The 26,815-nt window shown below is 43.1% G+C and overlaps 1 protein-coding gene across 6 annotated transcripts in view; it reads left to right on the forward strand.

The window, feature by feature from the left end:
- tio (tiptop) overlaps positions 1-26,815 on the forward strand; it is a 143,253-nt gene that overhangs the window by 44,254 nt on the left and 72,184 nt on the right. The window contains exon 1 of one of the 6 annotated variants that reach the window (XM_012372663.2): positions 16,789-17,359. The exons of the other annotated variants lie outside the window; for them this stretch is intronic. The gene's annotated coding sequence lies outside the window, so the exon portion shown is untranslated. Of the gene's footprint in view, positions 1-16,788; positions 17,360-26,815 lie in introns of those variants that run through there. 6 annotated transcript variants of the gene reach the window in all.

A 26,815-nucleotide genomic window follows, 5' to 3' on the forward strand; every position in this document is an offset into this window, starting at 1 on the left:
AGTTGAGTCGGCGAGTATAGTCGAGAGACGAGTGCATACAATAAGCGTCGAATGCCGATTGGCTGACGTTCCAAGCTCGATCCGGAGAAGAGAAAATCCCTGATCGACTGAGTCTCGAAGGTGAGACGACGATGTGTCGATCAAACGGCCTATCGTATCGGCATTGAAAGCCGTCTTTTTCTCCGGTAGGCAGCTTACTGATCATTAGGAAGCCGCGTGTCAAAGTGTCCGGTCTGTCACGGCTCGCACGTCCAACCGATATCGTTGCATTTACATTGCTGAAATGAACGTTGAAATTCGCGCCGCCGAAAGATGAACTCGGTCGATGATGATTGCAGCGCAACGGGCGAGGATCCGAGAAGAACTGGTTTTCGTAAGTGAGGACACTTGATCGCGAAAGATAACGGACCGGTTAATTACCGGTGATATTAGCAAGCGGGAGCATATATTCGCGTTGATGGCGAGATGAAGTTCAACTCTTCCTAAACGATGCTCGACCAGTTATGTTGTGACAAGAATTAAACTCGATTGTGAATCGATTGTTGTGCCAACCATATCATATTTTTGGGAGCGCGGTAGGCGGACGCAATTCTTTTGACAGTTTAAAATTGGTATCTCTATCTGCGCGTGAAGCCTATTGGCTGTTTACTGACGACGAAACAGCACCACGCTCTATGAATATTCGCAGAAATTAAAAACTGACGTGAACAGTAGAAGGCGATTTTAATTGTCATCAGCAGCACGCAAAGTATTTCAATATTCCAAAGTTAAAAGTCAGCACATTTTCCTGTGTGCGGAATGATTATTTTTAAAAATGCAAAAAGGGATTCAGTGAAGCGGTGTCATTGTTTAACGCATAAATCGTATTGGAGAGCTATTATATGATATGAATAAAATTTTATTTTAATCGAAAAAAGTCTAAAAAACAAATCCTTTTTTTTTAAATTTTAATATATTATATATTTGAAAAATGGCCAGTACGACATATCATAAAAGAATAAAGTACTTTAACGCGTCTTAGTTTACAAAGAGTTAAATTGCGCCAAGACGACCGCAGGTGCCCGGTAAGTCGCACTTCAGAAATCAACGCGCCACCCACGCCTGTTAAATTGTTTCCGGCTAACGAGGTCGCAACCGATACTTCCGCACGCTGGTCGATCGGTTTCCGCTCTCACGAGAACATTGCGCCGCGTCTAACGGTGTGGTCAATGCGGGCAAATTCTTACGAGCAACCGATCGAGATAGAGAGAGAAAGAGGAAAAGAGAGAGAAGAGGTGTAGCAACGTAAAAGAAACGTCAGCAGAGCGGCGAGCACGCATATGTAGATACGGCGCGGATCGCGCGGAATAAATTAACATGCAAATTTCGTGCAACACGCCTACCGCGCTCTCATAGGCGCGATTGACCTTCTTCTCTAGCGTACGTTCGCACATCGAGAATTATAAAGAATACTCTTTCATTGGACGAGCTATCAATCTTGGGATACCGATAGGTCACCATTGCGATTAAAACCGTTCGCTATGCCGCGCCTCGCGTCGTCGCACTTCACCTCGCCTCGCTAATCCCAACGGTTGACATGAAAAAAATTCGCTTGGCACCTCGTAAGAGTCGTGCTCGGGCACGAGTGAGCCGTGATCGCGCGGCGAGAGTGCCGGGGCATTGCTAACGAACCGGTAATCGGCGATCAACGGAGGTAGCGTAAGAGAGCCGGTGTAATCTGGGACGGGCGTATTATAACTCAATTATTCATTCGACGATAATGAGCCGCTGACAGTGGCGCAGCCGTGCGCCGTTCAATCTGCGAGAGGTGGTTTTTATCTCGCGGCTGTTTTCGTCGGGGATGATTAAAGTGGGACCGGCACGCCGCGCAAACAATGCACGCCGGAACATTTTCGTACGAGCTGGAACGGAGATATTGAATGTGATGTACGAGCAGGTCCGTGGTAACGTACAACCGACACGGCGTACAATTCGATAATATCGATTTTTTTCTGCCGTTTCTGGTGCCTATATGAAAAATTATGACATAAATATTGAAATATAAGATAGCCGATAAAGCGCCAGGAAGATGAAGACTTCAAACAACGTTGCGATTGCGTGAGATAAATTATACCGTGATACAACTTTCGCATAAATCCATTTTCGCACTTGAATAATTTTTGACAATTTACGAAGGATCACGATGCAAATGTTAAAATATGAGATATTTGATAAGATAACTCCCATGCTCTCAGGATAAAGACTTCAAACAGTGTTGCGATCGCACAGGAATAATTGCAATAGCATGACTTCTACATAAATCTATTTCCACATCGAACCGCGCAACATGTATGCTACGTGTTAACACGCATCGCTATGATTCTAATCTTTCTTCTCGATCGAAACACTTGACCGATCGACCAATCAATGTGAGATCAAAGTTAGAAATCTCTCTATTCAGAAGCCTTCATACTTCGTCAGTTTCCAGATTGAAATGTATTGTTTTTTCGATTGCACTTAAATCGCGGCCTAAGCGCCTGCTAGTCAAAACTCGCATATTTTATGCTCATCACCTATAGACGTTTATATTTATATTTTCTATAATATTATGTTTGCAATCTTTGTTTGATTTAAAAATTATTACTAAATTTTTACTAATTTTTAATTGTTAAGAAATTTAGTAAGATATTTTTTATAAAGTTATAATCCGACACATATCGTACACGATTATTTAACTCACACAACCAACGCTATTTAAGCAAGACTACACAGTCTTTCCGCTCCTTCTTTGCATTTCACGCTGGTTAATCATCGCGCCTCGAGCAGCAGGGTTGTTGAGAGGACAGAAAAACTCAGTAGGTTTACCCACGATAAATCCCGCGATCAGGTACAAGAGAGGTTCATTCCGTTGAACGATAATAATCCACCGCATCCCCGCCGCTCTCTTTTCACCCTTTAGGCCGCGTATAGGCATTGTTTTCTTCTCTTCGTTCGCTTTATCACGTATACTCGCGCTTGCTCCTTCATGCCTATCGCGCAAGGAGAGGCTTCGGACTAAAATGAGGAGGTGGGCGAAGAGCCTACGGAGAATCGGAGAAAAGAGAGCAGCTCGAAGGAGGCAGGAAGGGTTGTGGAGATTGGGCAGGCGATAACGTTCATAATGAAAGGCATTCATTCCACTGCGAGGCCGACGGTGAGCTTGAGTGACGTGGTTGCAGACAGCTGCCTAAACCTGATCGGTCCGTACGCACGTCCATCCATCCGCTCTCTCTTTCTCTCATGTGATTTCTTTTACGATATCGTATAACCGGCCGGACCAGCGCTCCCTCGCGCCCGATCGGACCCAGCGACAATCTTCATGGTGCACGCACCTTGTATCCACGACTAGGTTGGCCGGTTCCACGGAAAAATGTTTACGCGCAATTTGCGCGCGGCCGCGCGACAGAATTAGTCTCGAATAATTCGACGCGACGGGACAATTCCGCCAAATAAGTGTCGCATCAGGATAGATCGCCGGATTTCTGTTTGTTTTCGCGCGGGCGGAAATCGACGTCGCGACTACGCACGGTAATTTTTCGCGCGCGATGGCGCTCGCCTGACAGTTCCCATTCAAAACGGTACACAGTGGCTCGAAATTAATTAATGGCCCGAATTCTCGCAACGATACACGGGAAATATTAAAAATAATATTTCACCGGCAGGAGGTGGGCTGATACACGAGATTTTCGACTGGTGATGACATATATACATAGGACGCGTGTATTTTCGAGAGAGCGTCAACGTGTGTAATGTCCATTAATGTCTTTCGAAATCGCTAATGCAATTTTATCGCACCGGTTTACCGCGTTATTCTCAATAATTACCCGCAATAATTAAGACCCTCAAATTGATGATACCACAACAATTTCAGAGAACACCTGAGATTTTGATAAACGTTTCTCAAAAGGACACGATTATGGTATTTTTAACGCAGTTTGGATTATCGAATATTTTAATATAAATCATGACAAGAAATAATTTCTTGATCAGTTTTTTATAAAACGATTCATTGTTCTTCCTTTGGATAAACAAGTGATTAAATTTCCGTAGCATTAAATGTCAGAATTCCCTTTTATTGCACTTTTTTCGCCAATTGCAAAACGATGAGAGGAAAGCCGAAGTTCGGAATTCGGTAGAGCGTTTATTGGAAAATTTAACTCGTCGAAAGTAACGGCGAGTTTGGGAGGCTTGCTGAATTAATAATGAGATACAAAAGTTGACACAGTACAGCCGTCACAAAGTATTACTCGACACGTATCTGCTTCCAGTTTATAGATGTACGTATGTGCGTTTGTGAGTGGCACCAATACATAGCCGAGGGTCGCTCTCACTCTCGTTCGCTGTTTATGCCGGTTATAAAACGTTTTACGATATTTTCATCGGAATATCCTTTTCCTCTCTCGGATACTTTCTCTGCTGTAAACGTGACGGCCTTCTCATGCCCACCCACTTAATAATTAAAACGGACCTCGAGAACTCGGGAAATGTGAATTAGCATATGTCATCGCGTTTCGTGATATGACCCGTTGCCCCACAAATCGAAAAAAGATGCCGTTGCTTGTTAAGAAGAATGTTTCATAACGCGAAAAAGTATGGATTGCGACTAAAACTTGTACTCAATTAAATTAATTTGCCTGTACAAATATATCACGCCGCCTAACATTTCTGAGTATTTTGTTAAAAATAAATACGCGTAATACACACATAAAGTAATAAAAAATATTACTTTTAATTAAATATCACATTATTGGTGTAATTTAGATATGTAATTTATAAAATAATTATACGAATGATCCTTTTAACGGTAACTCAGCTGGCAAGTGCGCGGTATACTTTGCGCGATTCACGACAAGACAAATGTCTGGCTTGCAGCGACTGCAATTTAATAGCGGCGCATTATTCCTGCAGAAGCAGCGTGTGTTTCGGGAAGACGGGTTTCTCCCGCGTGGAAAGATGCCACGGTGACGATTCCGTCATCGCGACATTTAGTTAACCCACCCACGGTGTGCAACTCGTTTCTCATACCTATAATAAGAGGCGGGCGATAAATCTCTCGGCTCCTTGGACCTCCTCGAAGTGCGCGCTTCGAAACCGTCGTATAAGATTTCTGTAGAAACTAGCGAAAGCCTCTCGCTTTGAACGAGGTCGTCTCGAAAAGTTCGTCTCGCCCCGTGTTTTCTTACGGCGAATATCGACACGATCTAAACTGGGTGCTCGCGTGTTTCGGAACGTATCGTGATTACTGCACGGAACAGGAGGCTTCAACGTTTTGGGTGGCTAATCAGCTTGGGATAATGCGTAACGCTCATTCCTCCGACCTCGTTCTACCTGTCCGACGGACTTTTCCAGCCCCGTAAGTTAAGAGGGTTGCATGAACTTGGTCGGGCCGTGAAAGAAGTAATCTTATATACTTGCCTGGCCCGCGCAGGCACTTGTTTCACTCGCGCGATGATATCGAGTCAGCGAAAAGACGGATGTGGAAGAAACTTGGTGAGCTTTGCGCTATACATATACATACACACAAATCGCTTGCGGTTTTATTTCAAGTAAATATAATAAAACTTTTCCCATGCTAAAGAAAGAAGAATTAATAATTCTCTCTTTATCAATAATTAACATAAATTAGTATTTATTGATTTTTAATTGAAATAACGATTTCTATTGAATAGCTGTTTACGGCGCAATTGCGAGATACATTTTTAGAGACATCATTTAATTAGCTTTTACTTCGACTAATATGCGCGAGTAATTCTCGACAAGATTAGTCACACATTACTCTCGTTTCCATTGTAAAATGATTGCAAGACTCGAATTCGAAATCCAGCTGATCCATTCGCAACGTTTCGTAGTTAGCAGTTGCCAGGTGGATTGACAATGCCGCCCATTGACAATCCCGCCCATTGACAGCGGGCTCCATTCACGTGCTAACTAATGCAAGCTCGCGTGCCACGTAATCCCGGCCGGTTGTAAAGAAGATACTAAAGGACCGCCCGACCGAGAGAGTGCCGTGTAAATTTGCGAGGTTAACGCTACCGCGTTACCTCAATGGACAATAACCTTGACTGGTGATATCAGAGGTCGACGTTACGTCTTACCACGAGACGCCCTCTCATTTGCTAGCACCGGAGCATTGCTGGAAATGTTCCAGTGACCCTTTTTTTTCTTTCTTTCTTTATCTCCCTCCCCCCTTTCTCTCTCTCTCTCTCTCGCTTTTTCCACGTGTCTCGTTTTCTTTCGGGCATCTTACCTCCTCTGCGAACTCCTTCCTTCTTCTGCATCTTTCTCGCTGACTCCTTCGAGGCAGAGCGTGACGCTGACAGAATTACACGCGGGCCCTGCTTCTGCTCTTTGCCGTATAGCGAGTCGAACCCCTCGGCCCTATGGCTCCCCATAAATATCGGCGGTGACGTTTAGGGAGAAAAAAGAAACTGGCGGCTGGGAACCGTAGATGACCTGATCCGTCCGTCTATGAAACGGCAGTCAGCCATGGCAGTCTAACTACCGTTCGTTATTTCCGAAGCCGAAACGGGTCTCGTCTATTACATGCGTCAGAGAACCGTGGTCATCGGATGAATTTATTTCTTCGCAGTGGTATTTGCTATTGACACGAAAGCAATCTTCCAATTCTTCTATGTTTTAGATCTCTATGAGTATACTGAAAGTATTCTTTTATTATTACAATAATTTTTATTTTTTTTATTTTATCATTTAATATTACATATATCGTAATGATAAAACATGATGGAGTTAGACTTCGATCGTTAATTGACAGATATTCGGTCAAATATTGTTTGAAACCATATTATTTCTTTTGGAACCAAAAATCAAAATTTTTTTATTCGGATTAAATCTGGTTTTCATCAATGATAAATATTAAATGGTCACATATAGTTTTTACTTAAAATATTAAAACCGATTTGTTGAGAAAAATATTATTTCAACCAAAAATAAAATCTGCTCTAATTTTTGTGTGGACGCTTTAGCAATCACAAAAGTTTTGATGATGTTTCTTGCAATACTCGGTATACACATCATTATGTATGGAAATATTCTTTAAGATAGCATATTAGTAGAATATTATGTAAACCGTAACGTGTACGATAACACAAATGATGAGTTAGACGTTGACACAAATATGCTTAATCCGAAGTAAAAATGTTCGTCTTTTGAAATGATTTTTTCGTTGCGACGCTATTTTTCTTCATATCCTTATGATATATTAAATATCTTAATAAAAATTTTATAAAGTTAAATAAAAATTTTAAAAGTAAAATCCGGCAAAATTAAATTAAAAAATAACATTTTTCTATCTATTTGTATCTTGAAGATTACATACGATTATGAGTGCAAAAAGATTTTAAGAAAAGTTTACTTCTTATATGTAATGCTCAAAAGCAAACCATCATCATGACATTCTACGATAATGCAAGAAATATATACCTCGAGCTTACTTTGTTCCGATTGAAGCTTTGACATGGCGCCAGAAGAATTCTGTCGCGCTCGTGACGCTTTCGGCGAGAGCATTGAAGCGCTCGAAAGGTTAAGCATCGGCCAAGCCTGACGTTCCTTGCATTTGTCCGATGCATCCACGGTGACGAGATAAACGATAAGCAGTGTCGTTGCGAACTTCGAGCGACGATGCTGTGATCGATAGTGGAAAGAGTTATACGCGACGACGACGACATCGACGAGGGTTACATGACCGAGGTCGCGTCTTAATGATTCGGAGAATCAGCATGACGAGGCTGTGCTCTCCGTCATACACATTGATTCGGTACATGCGCATCGATAAACGATGCTGATTTAGCGTCTCGTAATTTCGCGATTATCCGAAAAACAGGGAAAATTGTCTTTGCACGAAACCGAATCAGTTCGACTCTCTTCCAATATCGCGGTTAAATCAAGGCTCGCACATCAGCAATTTTGGGCAAAATGTTTTTGAAAAAAATAAGAAAGAAGTAATTAGAGTAAGAAAATTAAAAATAAGAAAGAAATAGTTAATTTTTTATTTAATAATTAGTAATTTATTATTATTTGAAAAAATATATATTTATTTTGACGACATTAAATGTTTTTTTAGAAAACACATGCGTATAAAAATACGAAATTCAGTAACATTTGCTAAACAATTTAAAAGCTTTATGCGTTACTGTTTTTAGCTTAAATAAAATAAAAGCTTAATTAAATAATATTTAATTATTAAAAAATCTAGCTTAGATTGTGTGAATGTTGTCAATTCTTGAATACTTTAACGTTACATATATTTAATCGCGACGATTTTAATACTTGGGTTATGCATGAGCAATTATTAAGTGTTTTTATATTGTTGAATGCAATAATAATTTCGTCATATAGGATATATGATGAATAAGTACCGTCCTTGGATCACACTCAATACGACATAAATTCTATGCCGCATAAATCCTGGTAAATGCGACGCTTGTTTTTATCGTCGCATTTAAGATCATAATTCACGCCGTCCTAATTAGAATATTCCTCCGTCCGTCCAAAGAGACAGATTCCCTCCACAGTGCGACTCGCGATAAAGTCGCGTTGTAAATTACAATGTTCTCATTATCGATTGACGCATGATGTATTGATGTTTCAACTTTGTTGACGACCGAGCGAAGTAATCTTGTGGAGACAAATACAAATTTTTCAACTAACTCCAGATGTTACCGCTAAGCTATTCGAACAAACAGTAAACGTTAAATCCATTTGAATAACACACAAATAATTCATATATTATAGATAACGAATAATTATCACCCAAATAAATTATTCGCTTAAAGATAGTTATTCTAATGATTATTTAAATAAATGAGGACATTAAATTTTCCTATCTGAATGATATTCGTACAATACTCTTTTCTCTCCGGCTTTCACGTCCTCGGTGTTCGCCGTTCACAAGAGAACACTGCTCGATGATCGTGCCTTCTCGCATGGCGAGGCAGGCACCAGGTCGGTAGGCCTGCACGCGGATACATTGTCGCTTTAGGATCGTCGCTGAATAAGCGACAATTTGTATGACAATTCTTCGATGGTCTGGTGCATTGTGCCGGTATGTGAAAGTACGGACGTAGGCACGCCGTCCCACTGCGGCGATTCCTGTGCTATCCTCCGGTTCTTTCTCTCTTCATCGGAAAGCACGAGTGGGTGAGGAGAGTCGCCGGACGAGGTATCGGAGCGTGATGAAGAAAGAAAGAGAGAGGAATAGGAAGGAGAGGGGACAGGGACGAAGAGGTTCTTCGAGAGATCACGATGGAGCAAAAGCAAAGGTCGATCCATGCCGCACAGTGCAGCACGACGATGTCGCATCACGACGACGGTAGGACGAACGTTTATTAGAAGCGGAGGAAGCGCCTCTGTGACAAATGGCACGGTTTCATTGTTACGCCAGGACACCCCGGGCCCGCTCCGGCAACCGGGGCCCTTCGCGCGACGTCGTAAATCTGACCGACGCTGACGGACAGAAATCAGAACGGACGGCCGCGGGTTTTCAGTTGAAGCGGGCGAAAGGAACAGCCGCTGGCATGTCAGAGGCTGCTGGCGAGGAGAGGCGAGCGGCAACTAGAGTTACGCCGACACCGGGGCAAATATTTACGAGCTGGGTGCAATTGGGAGGATCCGCGCCGCGGCGTCTGGATCCGATGCAAAGCGTAGCCGTTGTAAAAATTTGAGGGCTCTTGTCGGCAAGATCCGACCGTGAAATATGTCTGTGGGATATCAGCATTTTCAATTGCGTGTAGCGCTTGCAGGTGACAATGCGACTCCGACCGCATTACGAATCTTTACAAGACGTCGTAAATATTCGTAAAAGCGTCATAAAAGGTGATGATTTTTGCTGACCTTTGTGTCGCTCTACAGGAAGTTATTCCAAGCAGGTATTAACGCTTCAAGATACTTTGACGAATGTTCGTGCATAGATTTTACTTTTACTTTTTGAAAGAAAAAGTGAAATCTAACACCGGATGTACCTATTATACACTGACAAAAAAATTGACATTTCAAAGCGAGTATCCTCCGACCTTGCAGCTTTAGTTTAACATTAAGAATGCAGATTTTCTTAAATAAATTAGATTTTCACGCGTTTTCACTATTGTTGTCATTTCTTCGGCCTGTCATCAACGTAACGCAAAATTTTGCCGAGTGAAGAGGCTTGCTTTGAGATGCATCGACTTTCTGCCAGACTTTAGACAAATCTATAGCAGCGGAAATTCTCTTATCGAAATAATATCGATTTCAATTTCTGATCCCAAGTAAAAGCCGCGAGTTTTGAAAGTGTACCTGCATTCTATTCGATATCTGTTTTTCAATCCGAATTCGTTCGAGTAACTTGGAAGGTGAAGTGTAGACGAGAAGCAAGCGTGGGTACGCTGGTCCAGGAATTAACTTCTACAAATCATTCTCGATCCGTGCTTTCAAGCCGAAAGGTTAACATCAATTGCCAGCGCGGCTCCGTAAAAAAGTCGAATATCAATTTCCTCCTGCTGCGAGGAGGACGATGACTAACAGAAACTCAGGAGTAATCGGGAGGAGAACGATAGAAGCAAAAGACGAAGAGAATGGAAGGTGTCTCATTGTTGGGGGAGGGAGGAAGGGGTAGAGAGGGAGATAGAGAGAGAGAGAGAGAGAGAGAGAGAGAGAGAAAGAGAGAGAAAGAAAAAGAGAGCGTAGGGTGGAGAAGAGGAGGAGGAAAGGACACCGGTAGTGGCGAACAAGAAAGCGTGAAGGAGCGTGGCGGAAGAAAGGGGGGAGGTTCGTTAAGCGGCGATCGACCGCGGGTCTGTCAATCGGTTCGAGGGCCCTGGAGAAACGAGGGGAGCTCAAGATGGCCGCGCTCCGGCAAGCGTGTACACGGGGCCCCTGCTTCGCCAGCATCAGCGACTTAGCATAAATCACTCCCGCTCTCCGCTCCGCTTCGCTCGCTCTCCCGCTCGCTCCCGCGCGCCTGTTCGATCGTTCTCTCGCTAACAGCCTACAGAAATGCGACCGCATCGCAAATACGGGTTTGTCTTTGCGTCTACGTGGCTCGTTCTGCGACTATGATCACATTTTGCGGTTCGTTGCGGTCACGAGGGCACCACAATGTATCGCCCCGAACTATAGCGGCGGTCCTTCCATTTCTTGTGTCGATGCGACACGACTAACTCTGCCGACATTAATTAAATTTCGTCATGAAGTCATTGTAGAGCAAATTGTTCTAATTGATGCGGATCATTTTCATTGATATAGATAAATTATCCACATAAATCCACTTATAAATTTATTTTCCGTTTTAATTTTTTTAATAGCTAATCATTTAATTGATGTCATCAAGGGATTAGTGCGCTATACTTTAAAATAAATGCTTTTGATATAAGGATTAAAATATGACAAAATCAATGTATTCCGCTTTATACAGAATTAATGATTTTCTTGCTCCGATTGAATTTCCATGCACGTCACTTTGCGTTTTCACAAAAAGTGTGAAGCAGTGCAGTAAAAATACTTTACGATTTTTATGATCAATTTTTTTCCGAGTTTGCATAAGCAAATATGTGCATCAATAACGCGACGGTGATAGCAGTAAACGCATATTATTTGCGCGATAGTCGGCGATCATGATTGCGCAAGTATCGACGCCAGAAAAGATGAAGAAGGTGGGGATAAACGCGACAAGGAAAAAAAGAGAGAAAGAGCGCGAGAGTAAGAGAGAGAAAAAGCGAGCAAACCAGTCGGTCAATCAATCACGGGAATTGATCTCGGTGGCAAGTGCAGTCACGATCAGCCAACCTGAAATATGTCGGACGTAAGAATTGATTTCGTAGAACGTGCACACAGTCCGTCGCGGTTCTCTATCCTTCTCCTCCCCCCCTTCTCCGATGGCCCGTACTCCACTCCCCCTCCTCCCATGCATTCTGCAATGCCGTTGACACGCACGATCACTCGAAGGAGTTGGACGACGACGAGATGGAAGGAGGAGAGGGAGAAGAGGGTCCGTGATTTTTCCTTCTTCCTGGCGCTGGTGAAATACTTCCTTCGGCGACTGGCTCGCTCCTCGCATGGCTCCGATATTACGACTGCAGGAAATTCAGGGGGGGGGGGCGGGAGCGGACGGAGGGAAAGAGGCGGCGGAAGAGAAAGAGAGACGGCCTGCGTGGTGCGAGAAAGACGCGAGGGAGCGAGCGAGATCCGCGAGGAGGGCCGGGCGAACAGAGCAAACGGACAGGTCGCTTATTTATGGCGACCATACTTCAGATATATGAACTGGTTCCCGTCGAAAGTTCGGGACGCCGCGTCTTTCCAGTTCAAAATGTATAGAGAGGTGTCCCGCCGCTCGCCTTCAACGGGAAGATTTGCGAGGGGTCACTCCTCGCGCGCTATCATACGAGCTTAATTCCGTCTTCCTACTGTCGCGAACGCGCGTCGAATTCTTGGCGCGTCAGAACGACTACCGGTTTTATGGCGGAACGATGGCACGGCGAACGCGTGAATATTTGATTACCGTAACCCCGTGCCTCGCGCACCGGTCCACGCACGGCAGTGGCCGCGGTGATTTAAGTGTTACTCGAAGCGTTATTGTTGTACCGCGATTTCTCATTGCCACGTGAGAGTAGCGTGACTGAATGCTTTTTGAATGTGATGTATAGTATGTTATGTTTTTCGAAGACCTTTACGAAGATATACCTTGGCGAATTTGAAGCCGGTTTTGCCGTAGCGAAGACTTGACGAGAAGAAGTCCCATTGTGACAGCATTATATTGCTGAATATTGAAGAGTTTTGCCAAGTACGATTCCGTACTTTCAAAAAAATATCTTGCCTCTTAATCTACAAATAATTATTTACATCATTTATATCGTTCGATAAAAGCACACTGCAAAATTCACTGGCGTGTCTTAATTGAAAATAGCGTTCACGTTTCCACACAATTTTGCGGCAGCGTTCGTACTCTGAAAATGTATTTCGAGAGACTAATATGAACACAATACAGTCCAACCATCACTCTTACGTGTCAGCGATCACGCAAATCCGTACGTACCAACAAATCGCGCATCGTCCCCAATTGCCCCTCCCGTGGAGGATCAGCGAATCTCCGCAGGATCGGAGCGGCCAGGAATCGACCCCTTTGTCCTGAGTATCCCCCGTGTGCAGCGCGACGTCGGTTAATTTATATTTATCCTCTTCTTCGGTATATATAGAGAGAATCCTGCAGGCCGTTTCCGATATTCGAGCAGCGTGAAGCGTTTACGCGGTGAGAGAAAGAGGGAGAGAGAGAGAGAGAGAGAGAGGGGCGGCCGCGAAAAGGGGCGAGACGACGAAGCGGGACGGGGTGGAGGAGAGAGGAGCGATGGAGTAGATAAATAGATGGATGGGCAATATTATAACTCACCGGCTGTCATCCTGTACGGCCGAGTCAGGCTGCTAATCAGACCCTGGCGCGCTCTCGCCCCTCGACCGACCCTTCACGAAAAATGGATTTATTGCCGTTCGCCTCGACTTCGGCACGCTATCGAGCTCTCTGATCCATAGAATGTAACCATCGTCGTACTATTCGCGCCGGATCCTCCCTCCAACCGCTCCCTCCGGGCCAAGTCTCTTCCCGGACCCGCCTGCCCTCTCGACCTCACTCGCCGAAAGTCGAAAACCGCCTCCCGAAGGTCTTTCGACTTCAATGTCGCGGAAAACGCTCTCCGCGTCCAAAAATCGAGATTCCGCCGCATTTTCGCACATGACTGCTGGAAGTGAACGAGGAGAATGCGATGATACTATTGATCATTTACTTGGATAAAAATATGAAGGCAAACCGGTGTGAGAATTGTCACATATGGTCGAATGAAATAATAATGTCATGTGAAACCTCTGTATTAAGGCGTGAAAATATATATACTGCTCTTTTATTTTATATAAATAAATTTCACGCTTCTATTTCTGTTTTTCTCAAACATATGACTACATATTTAATCGCACACAAGTATTTATTATTGAACGAAAAAAATATCCACTTTTATTGTTCGTTATTTTAAAGCATCTGTATCTGGCGATGCAAGCTTATCATTTTCAAATGTATCGCATTTCAAATTATTCCATAAATCACGCTTTCTTCTGAATCGCTATCGCTCTCTCCTCGCGCGCGTCGCGGCGCCCGCGGGTGCACTCTTACGCGGCGGCCCGTTCTCTCCTTTCCGTCACCCTTCAACGAGCCTCTCATCTCGCGTCCGACTTATGTGCACGTGGGTGTACTCGGTTTCCACGAGAACGCGCTGCTTTCACCACGGTCGATGACGACGAGAGGGTTGGATCGCGGAACGGCGGAGGGGGCGAGGGGGCAGCCGCGGAACGACAGGAGGAAGAATGGCGTGGAGCGGAGGGTGGCGGAACGGAAGAAGGAGGGGGAGTAAGGGGTCAAGTGAGGACCAATGCATCAAGCAAACCGTGACACTCGCCTCCGCATGGCGTGCATAGATCATGCCGACCTCGTCGGTGCGCGACGAGGATGGCGCGAGGCGGGGAGGTGATCTAAGCCGCACTGTGTGGAGAGAAAGAGCGAAAGAGAGAGAGAGAGAGAGAGAGAGGGAGTGAGAGAGAGAAAGAGAAAGAAAGACGGACAGAGATCTCTTCCCCCGCCTTTTGTCCCATCCCGTCCCTTCGATCACCCTTCCGTCTTTCTCTTTCCCATCGCGACTGTGGCGGGAGAGCACAGATGTACGAGCTGAACGAGATAGACGCGAAGAAGAGAGCAGAAGTGCCTGAGACCCTCAATACGCAAGCATGCATGTATGTGTGCGTGCGTGTATGTGTATATGTGTGAGTGCGCGCGAGCGTTTTTTCAACGAGATTTATTACCGAACTCCTAATGCTCCGGGACAAGGGGAAGGGGCCGGAGTCCCTTTCCCACCTCCACCTACTGCCGCCGCCACCGCCGCCGCCGCCGTCGCTGCCGCCGCCGACGACGTCGTCGTCGCCGTGTCGACAGTACTTCGTACCTTCTCGCCGTGCTTCTGCTCGTCTCCGCGCGTCGCTTAATCCCCGGCTGCCATGCTATTACGAGTTGATTTACATTCTCGCGCTAACAAGGGTTGGGATAGGGCCCGGAGGATTTGGTGGCCTTCTCGATAGGACGTCGATACGACGCGAACCGGGGACTGTCCCAGGCAAAACGACGACGGCGTGTCGGTGGACTTTAAATTGGCGATCAAATTAATAAATTTTTCCCGGCAAACTCCGACCGTGATCGACCTTCGTTGTTGTCGGTCTATTAATGAAAGACTCAAGCTGGAGCGCGCGAAATTATTCGCGTCAGCGTTAGTTGGACCTTTAACTCTCTAATTTATTATGCAAAAATGGAGTAATGTAACTAGGACCGCTAGATCTTGGAAATGGCAGAGATCGTATATAGGCTCGGGTTACGGCGTAGTAATAAATGTCTTCGCTAGGAAATTTACGGCTGCAAACGGCGTCATAAGAGCGAAATAAATCATTATTAAGTAAATCGTATTACTGTTTGTAAATTTTACTCTTAACCGGCCTAACTTTAATGAGATCATTACGATGGGATTATATAATCGCGACACGCCGTGTGTACGCGTCGGAATTCGTAAGTACGCCGATTGCTCGAGGAGCTGAGCTTCGGAAGATCGAGATATTCGATCAATGTTCGATCGGAGATAAAAATTCAAGAAACACGAGGTTGCACTTTGTGCGGCTAAATGTTATGGGAAGCGGGAAGTCGGTTAAGTAGAAGCCGCTGCATCACTGTCAGATAGGGAAACGTTCCTACTGACTCATTTTACGTATAGAGAATCAAAGAGCACATCGTATAATGAGCGCAAAATATATTTGTTACGTAAATGATATAACACACTTGTTCCGCAAGTTTAACGATTACAACGCACTATTTATGAGAAAACAAGAAAACTTTATTTCTCACCTATTTCAAATCAACTATGTGTGTTGAGAGAATTTTAAATGATAAGTTTTATTTATGAAGATTATTCAAATTATATTTTTTCTAACAATAACTTAATAGTAAGTGTTTGGTAATACAGTTTGAATCATCCAACAAATAGAAATTGAAGTATTTAAAAAATCGAAATAAAAGTCGGAATACATTTCATTAAGTTCATTAAATATAATTATTAATATTAAAATTATTATTATGTATATATTTTTTTGTTATCATCAGTCGTATATCACTCGAAAAAATTTTATAAATTCTCCCACATTTTCATCATACGTCTACTTCATGATTGTACTTACTGAGCACTTCTCCGAAGTCACCCAAACTTTCTCGATTCATTATCACATCATTTACATATTATTTTATACACCTGCGAAACGTTTCGCAATCGCGATCTGGCGATACCTGCATTACACTTCATCACGTTACTGAATATCTTTCAAATAATCGGACGGTGCGTCAAGCGCGTGTCGCTCCGAAGAAATCGCGGGCAGCTGGACGTACGGAGAGAACGCGGGAAGGACCGAGGCAGAGGAACTCGGTTGGGGGAAAGAGAAAGAGAGAGAGAGAGAGAGAGAGAGAGAGAGAGAGAGAGAAAGAGAGAAAAAAAGAATGAGCCGCGAGACAACACATACACACACATATCGTCGCGGAAGACGAGAAGGGCGACTCGCAAGGAAGAAAGACTCTCGGGAACTCCGAAGAGAGGGATGGGGGCGTGGGTGGAATGGGCGATGGTGGGGACGAGAGATGCACGGCGCCCCGCTAGGCTCGCCGATGGTGGGGACAGTTCAGGGCTGCGGAAAGGGGGTACACGGAGTGCCGCCGCGGCAGGGACGCATGAGTAGGGGCACGATGCCCCGATGGAGGGGGCAGAGGTGGGGAAGATGACCGCGGAGCCGTCAGTGCGCCACGTGCTGCCGTCGCGAGCGGGTCTTTACTTTTGTCCTCTTCCGTCGGCGTATCTTGCATGTATCGCGAAACCGTGACTCTTTCTGGCGGCAAATCGGCAAAATACGACAAGCGCGTGGTATCAGTTGGATTTAATATTGCCGCGACGATGCGCGTTTCCGCACGGTGACGTATGACTCGAAGGAAGAAACGGAACGTTTCGCGCGGAGGAAGTGATCCGGAGGACGACGTAGGCGGAGAGAAAAGTTTAGTGAGTAGTGAAGCGCTGTTGTCTCTGTCCCGTGTTATATCGCGCGGAGCAACGTCGTAAGGATGATGTGGTGATATGGTGCCGAAGATCTCGCACCCGAAACGCATCCCGATGCTCGTCGTTCCAACCTCGCGTTACTTTTGCCGTAACTGCTGGACGAGGAACGGCGCGTCTGAAGTGTCGACGGTGACGGCACGTCGGGATCGACGTATCCTGCCCGGTGGAACCACTACTTCGTGGTGAGTGTGCCGTGTGATTCATACGTTTCCGGTATTACGCGGCCAAGTGTCACGTTGCTCGTTACACCGTCCGAAAGCTCGTAATCTCTGCCGAGAGTTGTGCGTGAACACATCGGAATGCCCGATCGTTGAGTGTTGTTACGACAAGAGAGATGATGCTATTCATGTTTGGTTTAGTCAGTTGCCGGAGAGTAAACAGTGAAAAGCGATACGCCAGAGAGTAATGTTTACAAAATTAAATGTAGATACGCTGTTTGTTAAAAAGGAATCGCACCTAAAAGCAGGTCTTTGCATTCAGTGAAACTTTATATATGTTATGTTGATGAGGAAATGAAAAAAAAAAATATAACAAATCACAATACAAGAGAGAGAGAATCATTTATTTAAAAAAATCCGTGTCTTAAATGCTACAAACTACTAATATTTTGTAAAGTAAAATGTTATTGCAATTATTTTATCAGGAATGCATAGATTTTTTAAATAAATAGTGTATTAAGGTGTGAAGTGTCGAACGATTTCAATGATATTGCTTAACTCCAAAGCGTGTTGTTTTGCACAGTGTGTTTTTCGAAATAAATTTTACACGAAAAGAAAATATATTATACAAATTTTTGTGCAAAGAGTGAACAGTCTAGTCTGAAATACCTAGTTTCGGGTTTCATTGAATTCAGTAAAAGATACAAAGTATCACTAAATTATTAATTTTGAACAAATTTATTTTGATCAAATTACATTTTTATTGTAATTATATAATCTTGTAGTTAATACACTATCAATCGTAATAATACAGCAGGCATCACAGAAAATCTTGGATTCATTCCATGAATTTACGCGTAAACAGTTTCTCAGAAAAGTGCTGCGAATTCTAAGAATTCCGCATCAATTCATTTTGTCGAAGACAGATTCGCGCGACGAGTCGCGCGCGAGTGGGGAAATAGTCGATTCTTTGTCAGACGGCGGTCTTAAAAAATTACCGCGACACGGGTAGCGCGAGCGCGTGGCTTGCATAAACAAAAGTGCAGTTTGCGCAGCAGGTGGCGGAATCGCGTGTAATCCTCGTGCAGAAGCGTCGGCGGAGCCCGTTGTTTCTACCCCCACGGAAAATTAACGTCGCGCCGCATTAACCTCGATCAAGCGTGTCGGCCGCGTCAAAGTGGAGTCGCGGATTAAATCGCACCGCACGATTCTATTTTCGCCGTGTCCTCGTGCCGCGGTTCAGATTTTCTCTGTGTCGCGCGCCCTTCTCCCGTCCAACCCTCTCCCACTCCCGGCTATCTCTGATTCTGGAATATCTTACGAGCTGTCAGGATAAAAACGCCCTGATTTCCTATAGCGCAACTGACATATTAAAGCGTTCAGACCCTGTAAAATATGATATTATATCGATGCGATATGATATGCGCAGTATGTGAGATTATCGACATGTACGCGACGGGTTAATTCCGATTTAGGTCGAATTTTGATTGGTAAAATGTCAGTATGTGACTAGATGTCACATATGTCGTAATGCATGCGTCGATTAGAATAATAATGGCGAAAGTCAAATTGCTGTCAAAGTCACATTGCTGTCAAATTTTCGCTTTGTTATTAGAACGAATGAAATAAAAAATGTTTCGTGTAATGAATACCGATTTGAAAGAAGATATTTGTATATAATTTGATTCGAAGTTGTACGGAAAATGTGGAAGAAAATTCCTCAGATAGATGTATATTTGTAATCCTTGTTTAATTAGTTGTATGCATACATCTTTTTCTATGTGCAAACTAATAATAATGATAATCATAAATTCATAAAGTTTACCCGTTATAGAAGTTTCACTTCGATATGCTTTCAGGAGGCATAATTATAAATCGATTTTATTAAGGAAACTGGAACTCTAATCGTTCTTTTATTAATTCTCTTCCGTGATCAGGTATTATCTGCAATAAAGACAAGCAATTCAGATAAAGGCTGTAATAACGAAACCGTAGTTAATTATCGTTAGGTATTGATTGACATCGTGCACGAGTGATGGAACCGGCTTTGAAATTATTTTCAATTCGACACGCAATACATTCGAATCTTCCACTCTCGTCTTTAGTTCCTACTTGGGTCATCCGTGACGCAGTGCGCGTCAGAGAGCGAGCATGTTCATGTATTCTCGTGTGTGGTTTACCCTATATCCGCGCTAATTGTCAGTTCATCAATATCATGCCTGAAAAATGCATTTTTGAGCGAGCGCGCGCCCCCGGAGCGCGCTCGAGTGGACACCTCCACCCTTTTGCCACCTACCAGGGGGTTGTTGGGACGGGAGGAGGCGGCAGGGGTGGGCCGCTTCTTGACACGCTTTCCATCTTCGGTCTGATGGATGCGGTAAACGCTGGCGTTGACAGTGCGTTTTAATTGCGAAGTCCGCGTTACTGAAGCCACACGAAGTGGGTCCCGGGCTCGCTGACGGGATTGAAAGCGCGTCATCGATGAGAGATTTTTCGCCGCGGTGCACCAACGCCAGCAATGGATCACTTCGATCGTGATCTATCGCGACGACAGACCGCGGCCTTCGATTCCGGGCGACAGTTCGGCCTGGATTTTATCAGGGTGTATTTATTTTGCGCCCGCGAACGCGGTGTAAAATTGCACGCGCGCGGAAGTTCGGCGCGGGGAAAGCAACACCGGCGTTCGCGTCTTTGTCGTTAACCTTATTTCGGGTCGAGAGTGTCCGCGACGCAATTAACGGGATTGCAGCGAGTCGAATAAGGTGCGGGCAGCGCGATCGGGAGAGAGTCGGCGGCCTGTCAATCTTCTTGCTCCATCCATGCAAAAGTGGTGCATTAATGCGCTCGAGTCACTTTGTATGTGCTACCACACGATGATTCTCAATTATTCGTGCAGGTATCCAGTGTTATGCTTTTTCTTTCTGTCGATGGCAATCTTGAAGTCAATTTGGATCGGACAGCCGAGTGCCTCATTTTTATTATTGCACTGTCCGGCAATTCGGTGGTCAATATAACATTTTAAGACATTTTCGAGCAACTATGTGACTTGCAAAAATTTGATCTTATATAATTTAACTTTAATTTACATTATTGTTTTCTCTTTACGATTACGTAGCGCTCTGTGTTCCGTGCATTAAGAATCCGAGAAAACGCAAAACACGAAGGAAAAACCACTTCCGTTTGTGTGTGTGTTATTTTAACTATCGTGCTTACACTCGCGCTTGACGTTCGAATGTAAACGTTAACGCGAATTAGTTTATTATTTTAAATCCGGACATCTGAAGAGGGAGAGAGAGAGAGAGAGAGAGAAAGAGTCTAGGATTTCGTAGACTGAACGAAATATGTTCGCATACTGTTTTCGTATTAATACAGACGGTTATTGCATCCATAATGCGTATCGGCGTGAGGTGAGACAGGCTGTGCTTACACAGACGTTACATTTGGCAATTCATAGGAATTGTTCCAAAAATCTATCTAGATAAGTCTTGTGTTGACAGGTGTTTAGTAAATCTTTTGAAATCTTTGTTTCTTCGAAATTGGAATTTTACGGTAATTAATTACATTGATGAAGATGCGAAAAGAGAGGTAGCGTTTTTTCAACATCTGATTCTAGAACTTGCTGTTTACTGGAAGTTGCAAAAATATTATTAAAAACACCCGACTCGTATATCGCACAGACGTAATGCATTTTTTATGTTTTTTTTTCTTTTCATTGATTTTATACTTTGCAGAGAAACCCGTTTTTATAAAAAAAAATCCATTTTATTGTGCGTCCTATGCTCGTGGTGGCAATTGGCGGATATTTACGAGACAATCCGATGTGACAAACATCATACGGGACGATAAATTCCCTCGCGTGTCTCTCATCATTAATTAAATAACAACTTTTTAATAGGAGCGCACTTGAACAATTAACCGGTTTTAACCGCATTGTGTACTAAAAGTCGACTCGCGGCGATTAGAATGAGAATGCACAATAGCGTGAATACGTAAATATATATATGCATGTATGTATACTATATACGCATAAGTTTACTCTCCATCGGTCATGCGGCTCGAAAATTCGTCGACTCGAAATGAAGCGGACATGACGTCATCGGATAGCGATTAAATCCGCCATGTCATCGTGAGACGCTCTCTCTCTCTCTCTCTCTCTTTCTCTCTCTCTCTCTCTTGACATACGTATGACGAGTCATTATAAATTCATGAGAACCGAAGAGACTTTGATGTAAATATTGTTTATTGCATTTTGCTACTTCTTGAATTAATTCATGTCGATGTAATTCAGCCATTAATTCGTTATTATTAATCATCCAGACATCTTTGTGACTTTTTCGATATTCGCGATTTACCACCGAGTCGTTATCCGAAAGGATAAACTGTTTGAATTTAATATAAATAGTAGTATTAAAATTGTGAACATGAATAATAATTAACAAAAGCAAAAAAATTAAGATCTTTAAATTTTAATTGTGCAATTTTTTAATGCAAAACAAAGTTTTCTTTGTTTAAAACTATACTTTTTACAATCACATTGCTTTTTACATTTTTAATCTACATTATAGCGGTCGATTTACTTCATTCAATCGATCGTCGGTAAATTTCGACAAATTGTTGTCTAATCGTGGCACGGCGATCGGTTCGCGCGAGAATGCACAGTGAAAATTTGTCGTCGTCGTAAATCCACGTCCGCGCGTAGTCGTTCTTCCACGGAGAGTCGCGTTGCATCACGTTCGTCCGCGTTCGCGATAGGGAGTGCTACGACTCTGTTGATTTATGAGTCAGTTTCGTAAGCGTAATGATGGGAGGATTAAGATTCCGCTTTTATGTGTCGGCGGATAACAGCGGATCGAAGGTAATTATCGTGCGTTTTTTTTCCCGCGAGATAGACTCCGTCGAGATGCCATCGTTATAATTTAACACGAGAACGACCGGTAATAATATCGTGGCTAGAGGAATATCTGTTTCTGTCATCGCTCTTATTTCGCCGCTTACTCGCACTCGAATCGCGAGCAAAGGAGATAATTGAGACGCTCGCGCTTTATCGCGGCTGAATAATTTTTTTTCACGGTTGCGGTACATATTCGTGATCTTATCAATTTGCCGTTGCTTTTTCCCATTTTTTCATAATGCAAAAAAAACAGGACTCTTTGTTTAATATTATAATAATATAATAATATATATATTATAATAATATAATAATATTATAATAATAAGTATACTTAATTGCCTAAAATCGAACATGAAAAATGTCACTTTATTATACTTAGACTTTTTCTAAGTTACTATTTCGACGAAATTTACTTTTTTTATGTAAGAGAATCTTGATAAGTTAGCACTTTGGGGTAAAGCAAACTATCTGAGAAATAATCTGAGATCATCAAAATATTCTTGAATAAACTTTATTTGTGGATTGCAAACAATAATTCAAAATATTTGATATAATTAATCGAGTGTAATCGATAATCCTTTCTGACTCATTCTTAAATTCAATCTTTAGGATAGGCAGTGAAATTTGATCTAAGAGATTTATCTTGGCATATATAAAGCGACAGAGTATGGATGATTTGATCAATCTGGATTGACAGATCTATTCTGACAGATCTGACGCAACAGATCTGATCTGTCCTGAATCTAAAAAGGTACCCACCGATTTTTAAGGCTCGCGTCAGAGGAAAGGAGTGTAGGAAGGATGTAGAATGTATATAGGAGGATCAGAGCGCACCTTCTCGTCCCCTTCTCTTGTAGCTATTTGCTTGTCAACTCGTCTATCCAAGCATGAAGGCCCGTCAGGATGCTCGTCGAGTTGTACTGAGCTTGTTCCCCTTATTCCCCGTGAATGGATTAATAATAAAATCGCTGTAAGCTCACCTGCCAATGTCGCTGGGATAAAAGGCCTCTTTGAAGTCCGCCCGCAGGATTTCGAACGCAAATAAAAGAAGCCTCCCGCGCGGTGCCGGCATCGTATTATGAAACGTTAATGAGATACGCGCGTATGAAAATGAGCAGCTAATAGATATCATTAAAACTGTTCACCGCAAGAGCGTGAAAAAATGCGCATGTTTCATTTGTATTACAAGTCGATATTACCGTGTGTAGTCATTAGAGTCGCGTTAATGTCGTACACAGTCTTTAATATTTTGTGTAAATAGAAATCGGAATAAATATTTTATTATAATTCACGTGGTTCTGATAGCTCGTGATATTTTTAACACATTGTGTTTAATGCTGTGTGCACAATTGCATTAAAAGTTTCTGTGTAATACACATACACGTATAATTGTATGATATTATGTAATATAAATGTTCCATGTATGTATGACTGAAAAATAGGTCTTTGATATGATATGCGATATGAATAAGGCTTATGAAAGACTCACCACTAAACTTACTATCTCTTTATCTCTTTCTTATCATTGTTTTGCATTATTAAAATATTGCGTTTCAAACTTTTCGGATCTTGATGAAACATTTAATTTAAATACTATAAATGGAATGCTTGATCCATGCACTTACAGACCATCACATCCGCAATTTCTCCCGTGTGCTAGTATTTGCTTGTATTTGCAGCTGCCATTTAATTTCCGCGAATCTTCATGGCGAATCGTTAGCTCGGAACAATTTCCAATCGCTTCTTTTTCCGCTTCTCCTTACCATATCGATGAACTCTCCAGCAGCATTCGTTAGTACAGGTGTATAGCCCCTAGACAGCTAATGCGAAATGCAAAAGGGAGTAGTTTTGCAGCATGTAAGTGTGCGCCGACACGTATAGACACACGTCTAACGAGGACGCAGCGGGCGTATGCGCTGCAAATGCGCGGATCCGTAAACAAGCTTCATTCGCGTCCGTGTGTGCGCGCGCGAAACACAGGCTGCACACGCGCGAGAAAAACATACACACACACACATACACATACGCACATACATGTCAATAGCACACCCCCGCGATCCAGTACCGCCTATTGAAGTCCGCGATGACGGGGCCCGTCTGTCAGCAGATCAAAGCTGAAGTAAGCTCTCTTTGTGATGCTTTGCCGGGTTGGTATTTAATTATGTATGAGATCGATATTCGGGCCTTCGGGGGTGCGCTGTCTCTCTCACGCTCTCTTCCTCTTTCACTCGTCTCTCTCTCGATCTCTCCTTTCTGCTTTTCGCCCGTCCGTTTTCCTCATCTTCCCTTCTCAGCTCGTTGGTCGCGACCGAACTCGGAGCTCGGCCAAGCAAATCTATATCTCCGGTATGACTTTGTTATGGGTGGTTATGAAGGGTGAAAGGGAGACGTTTGCTCTTTACAGAGAGTGTGCGTAAAATTTATCAGTGCGACTGTAATAGTTTTGACTCTATTTGCTGATTTATATATATCTTGAGAAGTGGATAGTAATTAATGTTATCATTTAATGCATTTCAAATCTTTAAATTATTAATGTGTGTAGGAGACACTCATTTCACTTTTATATTAATGAAAAAGCTTCGAATTTTAGGTAGAACTTTGTATACAGGGATTTGTTTTGAAAAAAATTCAGTTTTCTGTCATAATAATGTTTGAGTTTGTTTCGTATTATATGAAGCAGATTTCACGAAGTTTATCGGAAACTACGATTTTCTCAACTATGATAACAAATCAGCGATAGATCGCCATCTCAGCTGTCGTTTCCTTTTCTTCTGACAAAATGATAAAATGATGACTAATGATAAGTAATTTTTGAGGAGTTATTCTTCAATTATCGCTATTTCAAAGGAAACTTGCAGTGCTTCGAGCAAGCACGGAAAGATATAAAGGAAGAAAGAGGGAGAGAGAGGGAAAGATTGAGTTTATCGATAAAGTTAATTAATATTCGCATTCGTCCAGTTTGCACGTGCAGTTCAAAGCAGCGGCACGGCGCAGGCATACATTTTACGCGTACATTTGCGTCCCGCTCAATCGTAAAGATCTCGTAAGTGGCGAACGAATATCTGTCGAAAGGAGGTACGGTGGAGTCCTGGGAAGAGAGACGAGATTATTGCCGAGGTAAACGAACGAGACTGCTAGCTGTAAACCGGCGAGAAATGGCGCTGCCGGCCTTGCACGTAACGTTTCAATGAACGCGCGTCGTCCGTGTGTTCGTGCCTTCAAGGTGTATCTTCTTCTTTTACTGTTTGCTAATAAACATAATGAAAGGTCAGGTCTTAATGATGATACGGGCCTTCTTTGATAGTCCTTTGCTTGCCTACGTCTGCTGCATTCAAGTAAAGAAACACGCTCTACATACGTTGTATATATATTCCGGCTAAGCTTACAAAAATAGTTAGACTTAATGTGTCTTGGATTAGCTATCTCACAGCTAATACTCTTTGATCGTAAACTTTTCAAACAGGATCTGTTAAAATGTATCACGCGCAATTAATGCTTCCTTCGACAGACAAACGATCTGTTCTATCGCGATGCACAGTCATGGAGGAAATGGATTCAAAATGTATTCTTCGCGGATGTGAAAAAAAATATTAGCCAACCGTGATGGCGCTAATTTGGCGCGACCGGCGGCGCTTCGATAATTTTGCATCTCCGTCACGCGCGCAAACACCGCTGCTCTCTTTTCCCCCGTTTCATCCCTTCCTCTTCCTTCCTCCCACGCGCTTTTTCTGTGCGAACAAATCCATTTCGCTCGATTTCCATTTTCACGCACCGATTGCGCGTGTGTGCAATCGTGCCGCACGACGAATGGCCGCGAAAGGTTATCGCTGCACTTCGAATTACGATCAATGTGTACCTTTCGATCTGACGACTCTGTTTTTGTCGCCGCGCTCCGGCGCTGAATGAAAAGTGCAGTCGGCTCGCCTCTCGCCGCGATAATCTGAATAAAATGGGGAGCTAATAAAACGCTCTTGTTTTACACGCGGTTCTCACCCTCGCCGTTGTTCGATTTTTCACTATGTTACCTTGCACTTTTCACTTCTGAATCTTCCAGCCGAGATAATCGAATTTTATATATTAACTAAAATTCTTCGCTTTAATTTTTAAATCCTTCATTAATCTCTTTTATTTTTAGAAAAGTATCGAAAGAAAATTAAATCTGTCGGTTGATTTAATTTTTTTATTTTTTAATCGAGACTTAACTTTCGTTTAATGTAACTTTGGTGGATTTTGTGATTAAACCAATGGCTTCACAGGTTTGTTACACGCGTGACAATTTTATTAGGAAAGTGTAATCATGAACATTTAAGTGTTTGTCATACGCGTTTTATTTTCTCCTCCATCCGGGGTTAATAAATTTCATTGCGGAACGCTTCTCTTTCTCTGTCCCGCGATAAATATCACTGTGACGTCTCATTGTAAATCTCATTGTTTTCGTGTGCAACATTTTTCTATTATCGCCGGGTTATTGAAGGCTTATTTTTCATTTTACACGGCCCATTCGTTAGAGTACTCTCATCGGCAGTTCAGAGAATCGCGATCTAAACGGAAAAGCAAACGCTAGAGGCGTGCTGATGATGTAGACATAC

This window comes from Linepithema humile, chromosome 5 (assembly GCF_040581485.1).
Source record: "Linepithema humile isolate Giens D197 chromosome 5, Lhum_UNIL_v1.0, whole genome shotgun sequence".
Taxonomy (NCBI): Eukaryota; Metazoa; Arthropoda; class Insecta; order Hymenoptera; family Formicidae; genus Linepithema; species Linepithema humile.